Below are 13013 nucleotides of genomic sequence, written 5' to 3' on the forward strand. Positions count from 1 at the left end.
TGTCTTAGGTAGCGGGTATTGGTCCTGTAGCGAGAAACGATTAATAGTTACTTTATAATCGCCGCAAACCCTGACCGTGCCATCACTTTTGAGTACTGGAACAATCGGGCTGGCCCACTCGCTGAATTCCACTGGGGAGCTGATGTCCTCGCGTTTCAGCCTGTCCAGCTCGATTTCCACTCTCTCCTCATCATATGAGGTACCGCTCGCGCCTTGTGGTGAATGGGTCGTGCCTCTGGGACCAAGTGGATCCGCACCTTCGCACCGGAAAGGTTTCCAATGCCTGGCTCAGAAAGGGAAGGAAATTTGTTCAGAACCTGGGTACATAATGCCTCATCGACATGTGATAGCGTTCGGATGGTATCCCAGTTCCAGCGGATTTTGCCCAGCCAGCTCCTTCCAAGCAGTGTTGGGCCATCGCCCGGGACAATCCAGAGTGGCAGTTCGTGCATCGTGCCCTCGTAGGTGACCTTGACCATGGCGCTGACCAGGACAGTGATAAGCTCTTTGGTGTACACTCTCAGTTTCGTGTGGATGGGTGCTTCGGGCTGGTCTGAATGCGTTGTTGCACCACAGTCTCTCAAACATCTTTTTACTCACGATGGACTGGCTAGCGCCAGTGTCCAGTTCCATGGTTACGGGTAAGCCATTCAATTTTACATTTAGCGTTATAGGTGGACATTTCGTCGAAAATGTCTGCACCCCGTATACTTCAGCATCTGCCTCCTCTCTCTGAGCCTCGAAATTGCTTTGATCCACCATGGACCGATCTCCCTCTGCCACATGGTGGTTAGCAGGTTTTTCAGAGCTTTCAGCTCATTCGCAAGCTCGTTGGAGATGCCCCATTCTTCCACAGCTCTTGCAAACATACCTTTTGAAGCGGCATGAATAGGCTGAATGGAAGCCTGCACAACACCAACAAGGTGTGAATTGCCTTGCACTCATCCTTTGTTGGGGACTTGAGTCATCTGGGTCACCTGAGGCCTGCTGGCAGTTGCAGATTCGTGGGTTCTGCCCTGTACATTTCTGCTCACAAACACAGTTCCAGTTAATTTATGAACATTGCTAGCACTTGTGTGTTGAGAGATTTGTGTGGTGTTATCACTAGTGGACATAAATACCTCTGTTATCGCAATGGCCTTACTGACGGTCGGTGTCTCTACAGCCAAAAGTTTTCGTAGGATGGTCTCGTGGCCAATGCCCAGAACAAAAAAGTCTCTGAGCATTTGCTCCAGGTAGCCATCAAACTCACATTATCCTGCAAGTCGCCTTAGCTCGGCGATGTAGCTCGCCACTTCCTGATCTTCAGTTCGCTGGCACGTATAAAACCGATACCTCGCCATAGCACGCTCTCCCTCGGGTTAAGATGGTCCCGAACCAGTGTACACAGCTCCTCATACGACTTATCTGTGGGTTTCACCAGAGCCAGAAGATTCTTCATGAGGCTGTATTTCTGAGCCCTACAGATTGTGAGGAGGACCACTCTCCTTTTTTGCAGCACTTCCTTCTCCGTCCAGCTCGTTGGCTACAAAGTACTGGTCTAGCCGTTCGACATAGATTTCCCAGTCCTCACCGTCCGAGAACTTCTCCAGAATGCCCACAGTTTGCTGCATCTTTGTGTTGGATTCGTATTCTCGACGCCAGTTATTTGTTCCAAACACATATGAGGCTGCACACAGGGACGTTAAAGTAACAGTGGCCTCAGTCTTTAATAAGAAACTCCAGAGTAAGAAACTGGCCTTAGGGGCCGGCTTAAATGCAGTGCTCCCAAGGGGTGTTGGGATCCCTTGGGACTTCAGGGGATGAGCTCCCTGATGGTGGAACATGGGAGTGCATGCTTTGCAGATACACAACACATTCGTTGCCTCAACTTTGATTTCATGCCAACATCCCTTGTGTTTAACCTTCGCCGCAACTCCGCCACAATCTCTCACCGCTCCTCCACCACGATCTCTCACAGTTCGTCCACCACGATCTCTCGTCACTCCTCCGCCACGATCTCTCACCGTTTCACCACCACGATCTCTCGCCGTTCCTCCACCACGACCTCTCACCGTTCCTCCACCACGATCTCTCATCGCTCCTCCACCACGACCTCTCACGTTCCTCCATACTGATTTTCCCGCTCCTCCGCTGTACCTGGGTCCCGCCGATGTTCCTGCCTGCCACGCACAAAACAGCGACCTGTGTTTTGATGACGTGCAGCACAGCAGGACTCCAGCTGTCCTGGTTAACCCTTGCCACTGGACCAAGACCTCGCTCTGTCAAGCCCGTGCGGTGGCTGGTGTCAAACGGTCACACCACGTTAAAAGAATCCACCCACAGGCATCTTCCACCCTTTGATTGGAGTTCAGAACTGGAACATCGGGTCCTTCATTGAAACACCTGTGAACACATGTGGAAGTAAGCCTTCCTCGTTCCAGGACCCGCCAATGATGATGATGATGATGATGTGTGGGACCTTACCAAATGCCTGCTGGAAACCATCAGATTAAATCTAGTAAGACCCGTCCCTTTATTCAGTTTTCACTGACCTTGCCTTAGGAAGGCTATATTGGCGTTGGAGGGAGCACTGTGTCGGTTTCCCAGAATGATACCTGGATTCCAAGGTTTAAATTAACATATGAGATTACACCCACTCGAAATTAGAGGGTCGAGCATTGATTTGAACAACATTTTCAAAGATAATAAGGGAAGAGATAGAGTAGATAGAGAGAAATTATTCCCGCTGGTTGGAGAGTCCCAGACTAGGGGCCATCGTCTAAACTTTAGAGACAGACGTTTCAGGAGTGAAATTCAAACATTCCAACACACACATGGTGGGAGAGGTTTGGAACTCCCTTCTGCAAAGAACAGTTCGTTCTGGGACAGTTGTTCATTTTACATCGCATTTTGATCAAAGGTATTAAGGAAGATTGTCCAAAGGCGGGTATATGGAGTTTGCTCACAGATCAGCCATGATCTCATGAATGGCGGAACCGGCTCGAGGGGCTGAATGGCCTCCTCCTGTTCCTGTGTAACAGGCTTGATCGGCTGAATGGCCTCCTCCTGTTCCTGTGTAACAGGCTCGAGGGCCTGAATGGACCTCCTCCTGTTCCTGTGTAACAGGCTCGAGAGGCTGTATGGCCCTCCACCTGTTCCTGTGTAACAGGCGCGAGCGGCTGAATAGCCTCCTCCTGTTCCTGTGTAACAGGCTCGAGGGGCTAAATGGACCTCCTCCTGTTCCTGTGTATCAGGCTCGAGGGGCTGAATGGGCCTCCTCCTGTTCCTGTGCAACAGGCTCGAGGGGCTGAATGGGTCTCCTCCTGTACCTGTGTGTCAGGTCTGGGAAACAAAGGGAGGTGATATGAGAAAACATAAACTAAATGGTATTGTTTTAAAAGAGACGCAGAAGGATTGAGTGATTTACACACAAAAATCTTTGAAGCTGGGTAGATAACTTACTCAGTTGTTTAAAAAGAATACAGGGCCCTTGGCTTTATATGAAGTGAAATAGAGGACACCAGCGAGGAAGTTGTACCATATCTTTTCAAACCCGGTTTAGGCCTCAGTTGGAGAACTGTTTACAGTTCTGAGCACCACAATTTAGGAAGGATATCAAGGCATTTGAGAGAACGTAAGAAATATATAAGAAACATTTTCTATTGTTGTAGAAGACACAAACACAGGCATTCATCGAGAATCAACCTGCAGGTGACCACACACAGATTAAAGAGCCAGAGAGACCGACAGAATCGGGAAACACCGGCACATAGACAAGAGATATTGAAAAGGACTGAAAGCACTTTGCGATCCGAAAATTGACGGCCAGCTGTGGTTAATGACACGGCTTTTGATGATTGATCTCCGTACAAGCCTTGAAATTCAGGAAAACCGGTTTCGTGGTTTGAAGCTCGAGATAAAGCTCGAGATAAAGCCACGAGGCGATACCAACAGGCGCCTGGCAGCAATCAGCGACAGGAAGATGCACCTTAAGCAGGCCCGGCTAGTTCAGTCGGTAGAGTATTAGACTTTTAATCTCCGGGTCGTGGGTTTGAGCCCCATGTTGGGTGAATTATTGTCCATAAACTTTTATGGTGCTTTCACAGGAAAACATCATTAATGAACCCATAATCTTCTTTTGCACAATGAACGAAATGCGAACTGAGAGAAAGTTGATCATTTGATCATATGTTCTGTGCTCTGTATAAGAACACAAGAACCAATAGCAGGAGTCGGCCAATTGGCCCTTCGATCCTGCCTTCTTTTGCACTGAAACAAATTATAACCGTGTTTTTAAATGAGCAGTTCACAAAACCATTCCTTTCCTTGCAGCCACCCAGGATCGATTCCCGGTTTGAGAAGTAACTTTGATATCATTGTTTGCAATTGAAGTGGGGTCATTTTATGAAGTTCGATGGATGTCCCAAAGCACTTGAGTGTGGTGTCCAAACAAATGAGTTTGTAATTAAAAACACTGAATGTCAGGAGTGTGATTTGAACCCATACCTCCAGAGTAGACTGTGAACTGAACACAGCACCTTAGACCGCTTGGCCATCCGGACTGTTAGAAGCTCCCGTTACAAGTTATTACTCTGGAAAGTTTCAGATTGGGCACTTGTTCAGTGTTACTGGAAGGCCCAGTGGCCGGGATATCCTCTCCCCCGTTGTTTTCCTGAGCCTGTGCACGGTGTCCGGGGAACTTTGATCCGGGTCCGAGGTAGCTTGCATCATGTGACAATGAGCCCGGACTGCTCTTTTTCCATTTTATCGCACGTTAGTTTTTGGTGCAAAAATAATATCTCCAGAGGAGACAGTGATCTAAACACAGCACCGCATACCGCACGGCCATCCTGACTATTCACTGCTGTGTGTGGCCACCTGCAGGTTGATTTTGAACTTTTGTGTCCTGTCACATGCAATAAATGACGGCAGCAGGCGTATCTCTGCCTGACACCGGGGAAACAGTGAGACAGACATTGCATTGTGTTCAGTTTTAATCACAGCAATATCCGCAGTCAGGAGCTGAAAAGGACGAAGAGCTGAAAAAACACAAGAAAAAAGCAAAGAAATGTCAGCAATTGTGGTAAACTCTTGAATGTGTTTCCTGCTCGTTTCGTGTTGCGGCGCTCACAGAGGGAGTACGAATTCAGAAGATAATTCTTCCATTCAAAATCTTTAAAATAATGACATGCAACTAATTAAACTGTGTGCCGGGGGATGGGGATGGGTGAAGATTATTTGTTTTATTCCCCATTTATTAACCGACAGCGTTGTTTTGTAGAATTGTTACAGAGGGACAGTGGAAACTTCAATAACTGAACTTTAATTATTTAAGGATTTTGAATCATTGATGAAGTTTTCTGCCCTATCTGACTTTACTCACTCTGTATGTTGGAGACTGGTTCAAAATGTTCAGTGCTCATGCGACAAGGAACCTGGGGCGACTTTTGTTCAATTTATTTCACAGCAAAAGTATTCCCCAAAATACAATTTCCACCCGGGCTCGAACCGGGGACTTTTCACGTGTGAGGTGAATATGATAACAAGTACACTACAGAAACACTGTGTCAAAAGCAATCTTAGGAAAAAAAACAGAGGTTTAATCTACACAGCTGGCCGATACTTCAGGAGCTGGTTTTACGAGAAGAGAATGACGGTGCTATATTTCGGAAGGCTGTGAGTGTGCCAGGAATTGATCTTGTGTTTCCCAGACTCCATACATTGGAACAGGAGATGGCCATTGAGCAGCGAGTGGTTTGGATCTGGAATGCACGGCTTGAAAGGGCGGTGGAGGCAGACTCAATCTTATCTTTCAGACGGGAGTTGGATAAGTGTCTGAAGGAAAAACAATTGCAGGGCTACGGGGAAAGGGCGGGGAGTGGGACTCGCTGAGGGTCGGCACGGGCTCGATGGGCCGAATGGTCTTCCGTGCTGTAACCATTCCATGATTCGATAAGTTAGTGGCACATTTCATAGTATGGCTGGGAGCACAACATTGCAAAGGGACATGGATTGAGTCGCCAAAACTAGAGGCGTGGAAATTTCGGAGTTTAATGATTTTGAAAGCAACATTTTTGTTTTGTGCCGTTTCGGTCAGAGGTTTTCCATTAAAGCAACATTAAATGAAAAGAAATCGCCCAACGTGGGTCTCGAACACACGACCTTGAGATTAAGAGTCTTATGCTCTACCGACTGAGCTAGCCAGGCTTTCATTCAAAGCAGGTTTTTAATCACTCATTGCAGCCAGGCGCCTGTTGGCTCCGCCACAGATGTTTAAACTTGCTGTTGAAGAACTGCCAGGATCTTCTTGAATGGTGGACCAGGCTCGAGGGGCCGAATGGCCAACTCCGTCCCCTAATCCTTACGTGTTTATGTTTACGTCTTTATGGGGAGCTCCTTTAGGGTAAACGAGCCAAAGGAGGACAGCGGAAACGTTATAAGGACACCATCAAAGCCTCCCTGGTAAAGTGCGACATCACCACTGACACCTGGGAGACCCTGGCCGCAGACCGCCCTTGTGGAGAAAGACCTTCTGAGAGAGCGTTGAGCTCTTTGACTCTAGACGCAAGGAGCATGAAGAGACCAAGCACAGGCAGCGGAAGGAGCACACAGCAAACCAGTCCCACCGACCCCTTCCCTCGACGTATGTCTATCCCACCTGTAACAGGGTCTGTGGCTCTTGTATCGGAATGTTCAGCCATCAAAGGACTCACTTTGGGATGGAAACAAGTCCTCCTCGATTCCGAGAGACTGCCTCTGATGGTTTCTATGATTTGCGGTACACTGCGGAAACATCTCCACTTTCAGCACCAGATTACCAGAATTAAACCCAATGGGATCTGGAGAAAAGTTCCTCATATGCTCAGAGCAAAATATATCATATGACAATAGAATTTTATGTATTAATTAATGGTGTTTAAATCAATGCTTCTTTTTTTTTACGCAGGAGATGCATAAAAATGTGTAAAATAGATGAACTATTTTTTTATAAGGTTTTGAATTAAAAGTACAAATTCCCTGACCGGGAATCGAACCCGTGCCGTGGCGTTGAAAGCACGAAATCCGAACCACTAGACCATCAGGGAACCTGGTTTGGACAGAGATGCAGTGGTTGTGTCGAGGTTCACATCGAGCAGATCCGTAACACAGGACTCTGTGCTCTCCGGGCTGTTCCCAGCGACACACACCGAGACAGACATCACCTGCTGCTGGAGTGCCATCAACTCAGTCAAAGATGCTCTTTGGTCTTGCCGAAACTTACTGGTCTTCCAGAGCAAGGAGATGTCCACGTCTGCGTGTTGCAGACTGGCGCAATCCAAGATCCAGGATTACGTGCTGAGGTACACACTTAAAATTGGTGTAGTTGCCGCAAAGGCAGGGTGGGGAAGGGCCACAGTTTAAAGCACTTCTGACACGGTAAACCCCGGGGCAGGAATCAGAATAAAACTCCGTTCGGGCCGTACTTGTAACTTCTCTATTGTCTACATGGAGCACCATGATCTGCAAACACCTATGTAGTGCCATGTACAATGTAAGGTCTGTTTCGTGATGCACGTTGAAAAAATGTTTAATGTTCCGTCACCAATTCCATGTACTGTATAGTGACACGAGTGATGTAATTTGTTGAATGTACTACAAGGTATCCCGTATTGTACCGAATTGTACTGGAACTGAAAAGCAAGGGAATACATCGACCAGAACTGCCGTCAGCACCCAAGTGTAGTGTGTGGAATTACTGACCGCAGCTAAATGCACTGAACTGCTTTTGAATGTACTGTACACATTTTTATCAGAATAAAGTATTTGTTTAAATAAAAAAAAAATCTCTGCCTGACACCTTGGAAACAGTGAGACAGACCTTGGAGCAAGGGTCTGGTTATTGCCAAACAGCAAAGGAAATATTAATTCTGCAAGAACAATATCCAAAAGAACAGTGACCACGACGTGACTTGAACACGCAATCTTCGGAGCTGGAGTCAGACACACGACCGTTGCACCATGAGACCTACACAGTGAGGAGGAGATGTTCGTTTATATGAATGTTCTGTAATACAATGGGCTTTAAAATTTCCGCCCATTCCCACCAGGTATCACAAGCAGCGCTCACCTGACAGGCACCGCATGGTTTCTTCTTAAACTTTTCGTTTGCTTTCATGGCAAACCAACATTAATTAATCGCTCACCTTCTTTTGCACAATCAAACAAATGCTAACTCAGGAACAGTTCATACTTCAATCATTTGTCCTGTGCTTTGCATCTTAACTCGAAAACCATATCCCATTTTACTCACTGTGTTATAGCTTTCTGGTTCAAAATCTACATTGCCGATGACACCACGATACTGGGGCAACTTTTATCAAATTTAACAGCACCGGTTATTCGTACCGTGCACACAAAATACAATCAGTCGTGAAGATAAAATCCCACCGTGCGTATTTTCAGATTCAACGCAGTAGCATTTCAAATAAAGTGAAAGAATTTTACACTGAAAAGTATTGCAAGTGTTGCTTGTATTTGTGTCTCTAATTAATCTTTGTGGCGTTTGACTCCCATTCATGGCACTGCTGAATAAGAAAGGAGGGTTTGACATTGACCAGACTGCACTGCCCCTGATATTTGTGTGCTCATCCTTTATATTCAGTGGTTTCTCGCCCTTTGATGGGCTGCAGTGTAGCGGATATCACGTTGTCCTCACATTGAGCACTGTTGAGGGGGATGACTCATCAGGGGAGTGCAGCAGCAGCCAAGTTCATGGCACCGTGGCTGGCTCTGCTGCACAGAATGGCAGGAAAAAGAATGGGACAGCGATAGTGATAGGGAATTCGATTGTAAGGGGAATAGATAGGCGTTTCTGCGGTCGCAACCGAGACTCCAGGATGGTATGTTGCCTCCCTGGTGCAAGGGTCAAGGATGTCTCGGAGCGGGTGCAGGACATTCTGAAAAGGGAGGGAGAACAGCCAGTTGTCGTGGTGCACATTGTTACCAAAGATTTAGGTAAAAAAAGGGATGAGGTCCTACGAGATGAATTTAAGGAGCTCGATGCTGAATTAAAAAGTAGGACCTCAAAAATAGTAATATCGGGATTGCTACCAATGCCACGTGCAAGTCAGAGTCGGAATCGCAGGATAGCTCAGATGAATACGTCGCTGGAGCAGTGGTGCAGCAGGGAGGGATTCAAATTCCTGGGGCATTGGAACCGGTTCTGAGGGAGGTGGGACCAGTACAAACCAGACGGTCTGTACCTGTGCAGGTCCGGAACCAAAGTCCTTCACGGGGAGTGTTTGCTAGTGCTGTTGGGGAGGAGTTAAACTAATATGGCAGGGGGATGGGAGCCAATGCAGGGAGAAAGAGGGAAACAAAATGGAGACAGATACAAAAGACAGAAAGGAGATGAGTAAATGTGGAGGGCAGAGAAACCCAAGGCAAAAACCAAAAATAGCCACTGTACATCAAAATTCTACAGGGTCAAAGTGTAATAAAAAGGCAAGACTGAAAGCTCGGTGCCTCAATGCGAGGAGTACTCAGAACGCAGGAGAGGGCTCTGAGCTAGTTAGAGTGGGTGAGAGCGCAGATAAACAGGATCCCAAGAAAGAATGCAAAAGGCAGGAGGCAACAGAGCAGAGTCGCACTGGGGTAAGTGTAAACCACAAGGTAATAGGAAGGGACAATATGTATGAATATAAAGGGGCTGCTGGAGGGGTCAAAACTAAAAATCATGGATTAAAACTAGTATTAAATACTTTACCTAAACGCACGCAGCATTCAAAATAAAGTAAATGAGTTGACGGCACAAATCATGACAAATGGGTATGATTTGGTGGCCATTACAGAAACGTGGTTGCATGGTGGCGAAGACTGGGAATTAAACATACAAGGGTAGCTGACAATTCGGAAAGATAGACAAGAAGGGAAAGGAGGTGGCGTAGTCTCTGTTAATAAAGGATGATATCAGGGCAGTTGTGAGAAATGATATTGGCTCTAATGAACAAAATGTTGAATCATTGTGGGTGGAGATTAGAGATAGTAAGGGGAAAAAGTCACTGGTGCGTGTAGTTTATAGGCGGCCAGATAATAACTTGACGGTGGGGTGGGCAATAATCAAGGGAATAATGGAGGCATGTGAAAAAGGAACGGCAGTAATCATGGGGGATTTTAACCTACATTGGTCAAATCAAATCGCACGGGGTAGCCTGGAGGAGCAATTCATAGAATGCATACAGGATTGTTTCTGAGAACAATATGTTACAGAACCTACAAGGGAGCAAGCTATCTTAGATCTGGTCCTGTGCAATGAGACAGGCATAATAAACGATATCCTCGTAAAATATCTCTCGGAATGAGTGATCACAGTATGGTTGAATTTTTAATATGGATTGAGAGTGAGGAAGTAGTGTCGCAAACGAGCATACGATGCTTAAACAAAGGGATCTACAGTGGGATGAGGGCAGAGTTGGCTAAAGTAGACTGGGAACACAGACTAAACGGTGGCACAATTGAGGTACAGCAGAGGACTTTAAAGGAGCTCTTTCATAGTGCACAACAAAAATATATTCCAGTGAAAAAGAAGGGCAGTAAGAGAAGGGATAACTTGCCGTGGATAACGAAGGAAATAAAGGAGAGTATCAAATTAAAAACCAAAGCGTATAAGGTGGCCAAGCTTAGTGGGAAACTAGAAGATTGGGAACATTTTAAACGACAGCAAACAATGACTTGAAAGCAATAAAGAAAGGAAAGATAGATTACGAAATTAAAATTGTGCAAAACATAAAAACAGATAGTAAAAGCTTTTACCGATATATACAACGGCAAAGAGTGACTAAAGTAAATGTTGGTCCCTCAGAAGATGAGAAGGGGAATTTAATAATGGGAAATGTGGAAATGGCTGAGATCTTAAACAATTATTTTGCTTCGGTCTTCACAGTGTAAGACACAAAAACCATGCCAGAAATTGCTGGTCACAGGAATGTGGGAAGGGAGGACCTTGAGTTAATCATTATCACTGGGCGGGTAGTGCTGGACAGGTTAATGGGACTCAAGGTAGACAAGTTCCCTGGTCCTGATGAAATGCATCCCATGGTATTAAAAGAGATGGCGGAAGTTTTTGCAGATGCATTCGTTATAATCTTCCAAACTTCTCTGGATTCTGGGGAGGTACCAGCGGATTGGAAAGCAGCTAATGTAACGCCTCTGTTTAAAAAAGGGGGCAGACAAAAGGCAGGTAACTATAGGCCAGTTAGTTTAACATCTGTAGTGGGGAAAATGTTTGAAACTATCATTGAGGAAGAAATAGCGGGACATCTAGATAGGCTTAGTGCAATCAAGCAGACATAGCATGGATTCATGAAGGGGAAATCATGTTTAACTAATTTACTGGAATTCTTTGAGGATATAACGAGCATGGTGGATCGAGGTGTACCGACGGATGTGGTGTATTTAGATTTCCAAAAGGCATTCGATAAGGTACCACACAAAAGGTTACTTCCGAAGATAGAGGTACGCGGAGTCAGAGGATATGTATTAGCATGGATCGAGATTTGGCTGGCGAACAGAAAGCAGAATGTCGGGATAAATGGGTGCTTTTCAGGTTGGAAATCGGTGGTTAATGGTGTGCCACAGGGATTGGTGCTGGGACCACAACTGTTTGCAATAAACATCGAGTGTAGTGTAAATAAATTTGCAGATGACACAAAGATTAGTGGGAAAGCGGGTTGTGTAGAGGACACAGAGAGGCTGCAAAGAGATTTGGATAGATTAAGCGAATGGGCAAAGGTTTGTCAGATGAAATACAATGCCGGAAAGTGTGAGGTCATCCACCTTGGGAAAAAAAACTGTAAAAGGAAATATTATTTGAATAGGGAGAAATTACAACATGCTGCAGTGCAGAGGGACCTGGGGGTCCTTGTGCATGAATCCCCAAAAGTTAGTTTGCAGGTGCAGCAGGTAATCAGGAAGGTGAATGGAATGTTCGCCTTCATTGCGAGAGGGATGGAGTACAAAAGCAGGCATGTCCTGCTGAAACTGTATAGGGTATTTGTGAGGCCGCACCTGGAGTACTGCGTGCAGTTTTGGTCACCTTACTTAAGGAAGGATATACTGGCTTTGGAGGGGATACAGAGACGATTCACTCGGCTGATTCCGCAGATGAGGGGGTTACCTTATGATGATAGATTGAGGAGACTGGGTCTTTACTCGTTGGAGTTCAGAAGGATGAGGGGTGATCTCATAGAAACATTTAACATAATGAAAGGGATAGACAAGATAGAGACAGAGATGTTGTTTCCACTGGTAGGGGAGACTTGAACTGGGGCACAGCATCAAAATACGGGGGAGCCAATTTAAAACCGAGTTCAGAAGCAATTTCTTCTCCCAGAGATTTGTGAATCTGTGGAATTATCTGCCCAAGGAAGCAGTTGAGGCGAGATCATTGAATGTATTCAAGTCACAGATAGATAGATGTTAAACAACTCAGGGACTTAAGGGTTACGGGGAGAGGGTGGGTAAGTGGAGCTGGGTCCACGGCCAGATCAGCCATGATCTTGTTGAATGGCGGAGCAGGCTCGAGGGGGTAGATGGTCTACTACTGTTCCTAATTCTTAAGTTTCTTATGTTTCTTATGGAGTAGGCGTCTACTACAACCAAAAACATTTTTGAAAGGACCTGCGTCGTCCTCATGGAAGCGTGCCCAATGCTTTTTGGGCCAGGACTAGGGGCGAAGGGAGGCTTCCCTGGGCGCATTACCCAGCTGGGCAAACGTGTTGCACCTGCGAACACAAAGTTCCAGATTTGCGTCTTTCCCTGGACACCAAATGTGTGACTTGGCATTTGCCTTCCTCATGACAATGCCCGGGTGCTCATTGTGGAGTTCTCTGATGAACACCTCTCTGCCCATCTTATTTCTACGCGATTTCCCCTCAGTTGGCAATCGGCCTGAATCGAGAGTTCATCCCTGCGCCTGTGAAATAGTTTAACTTCCTCACGACATGCCCTGTACGTGCCTGCCCAGTCCCCATTCAGGACACATTTCTTGACGA

At 46.2% G+C, this 13013-nt stretch overlaps 1 non-coding gene across 1 annotated transcript; it reads right to left on the reverse strand.

Annotated features, from left to right (window-relative positions):
• Positions 1-6116: 6116 nt before the first annotated feature.
• trnak-cuu (transfer RNA lysine (anticodon CUU)) lies at positions 6117-6189 on the reverse strand. The gene has a single exon. It is a non-coding gene; the product is annotated as a tRNA-Lys (tRNA).
• Between the last annotated feature and the right edge of the window lie 6824 nt (positions 6190-13013).

The sequence above is a fragment of the Pristiophorus japonicus genome, unplaced genomic scaffold (genome assembly GCF_044704955.1).
Source record: "Pristiophorus japonicus isolate sPriJap1 unplaced genomic scaffold, sPriJap1.hap1 HAP1_SCAFFOLD_29, whole genome shotgun sequence".
Classification (NCBI taxonomy): domain Eukaryota; kingdom Metazoa; phylum Chordata; class Chondrichthyes; family Pristiophoridae; genus Pristiophorus; species Pristiophorus japonicus.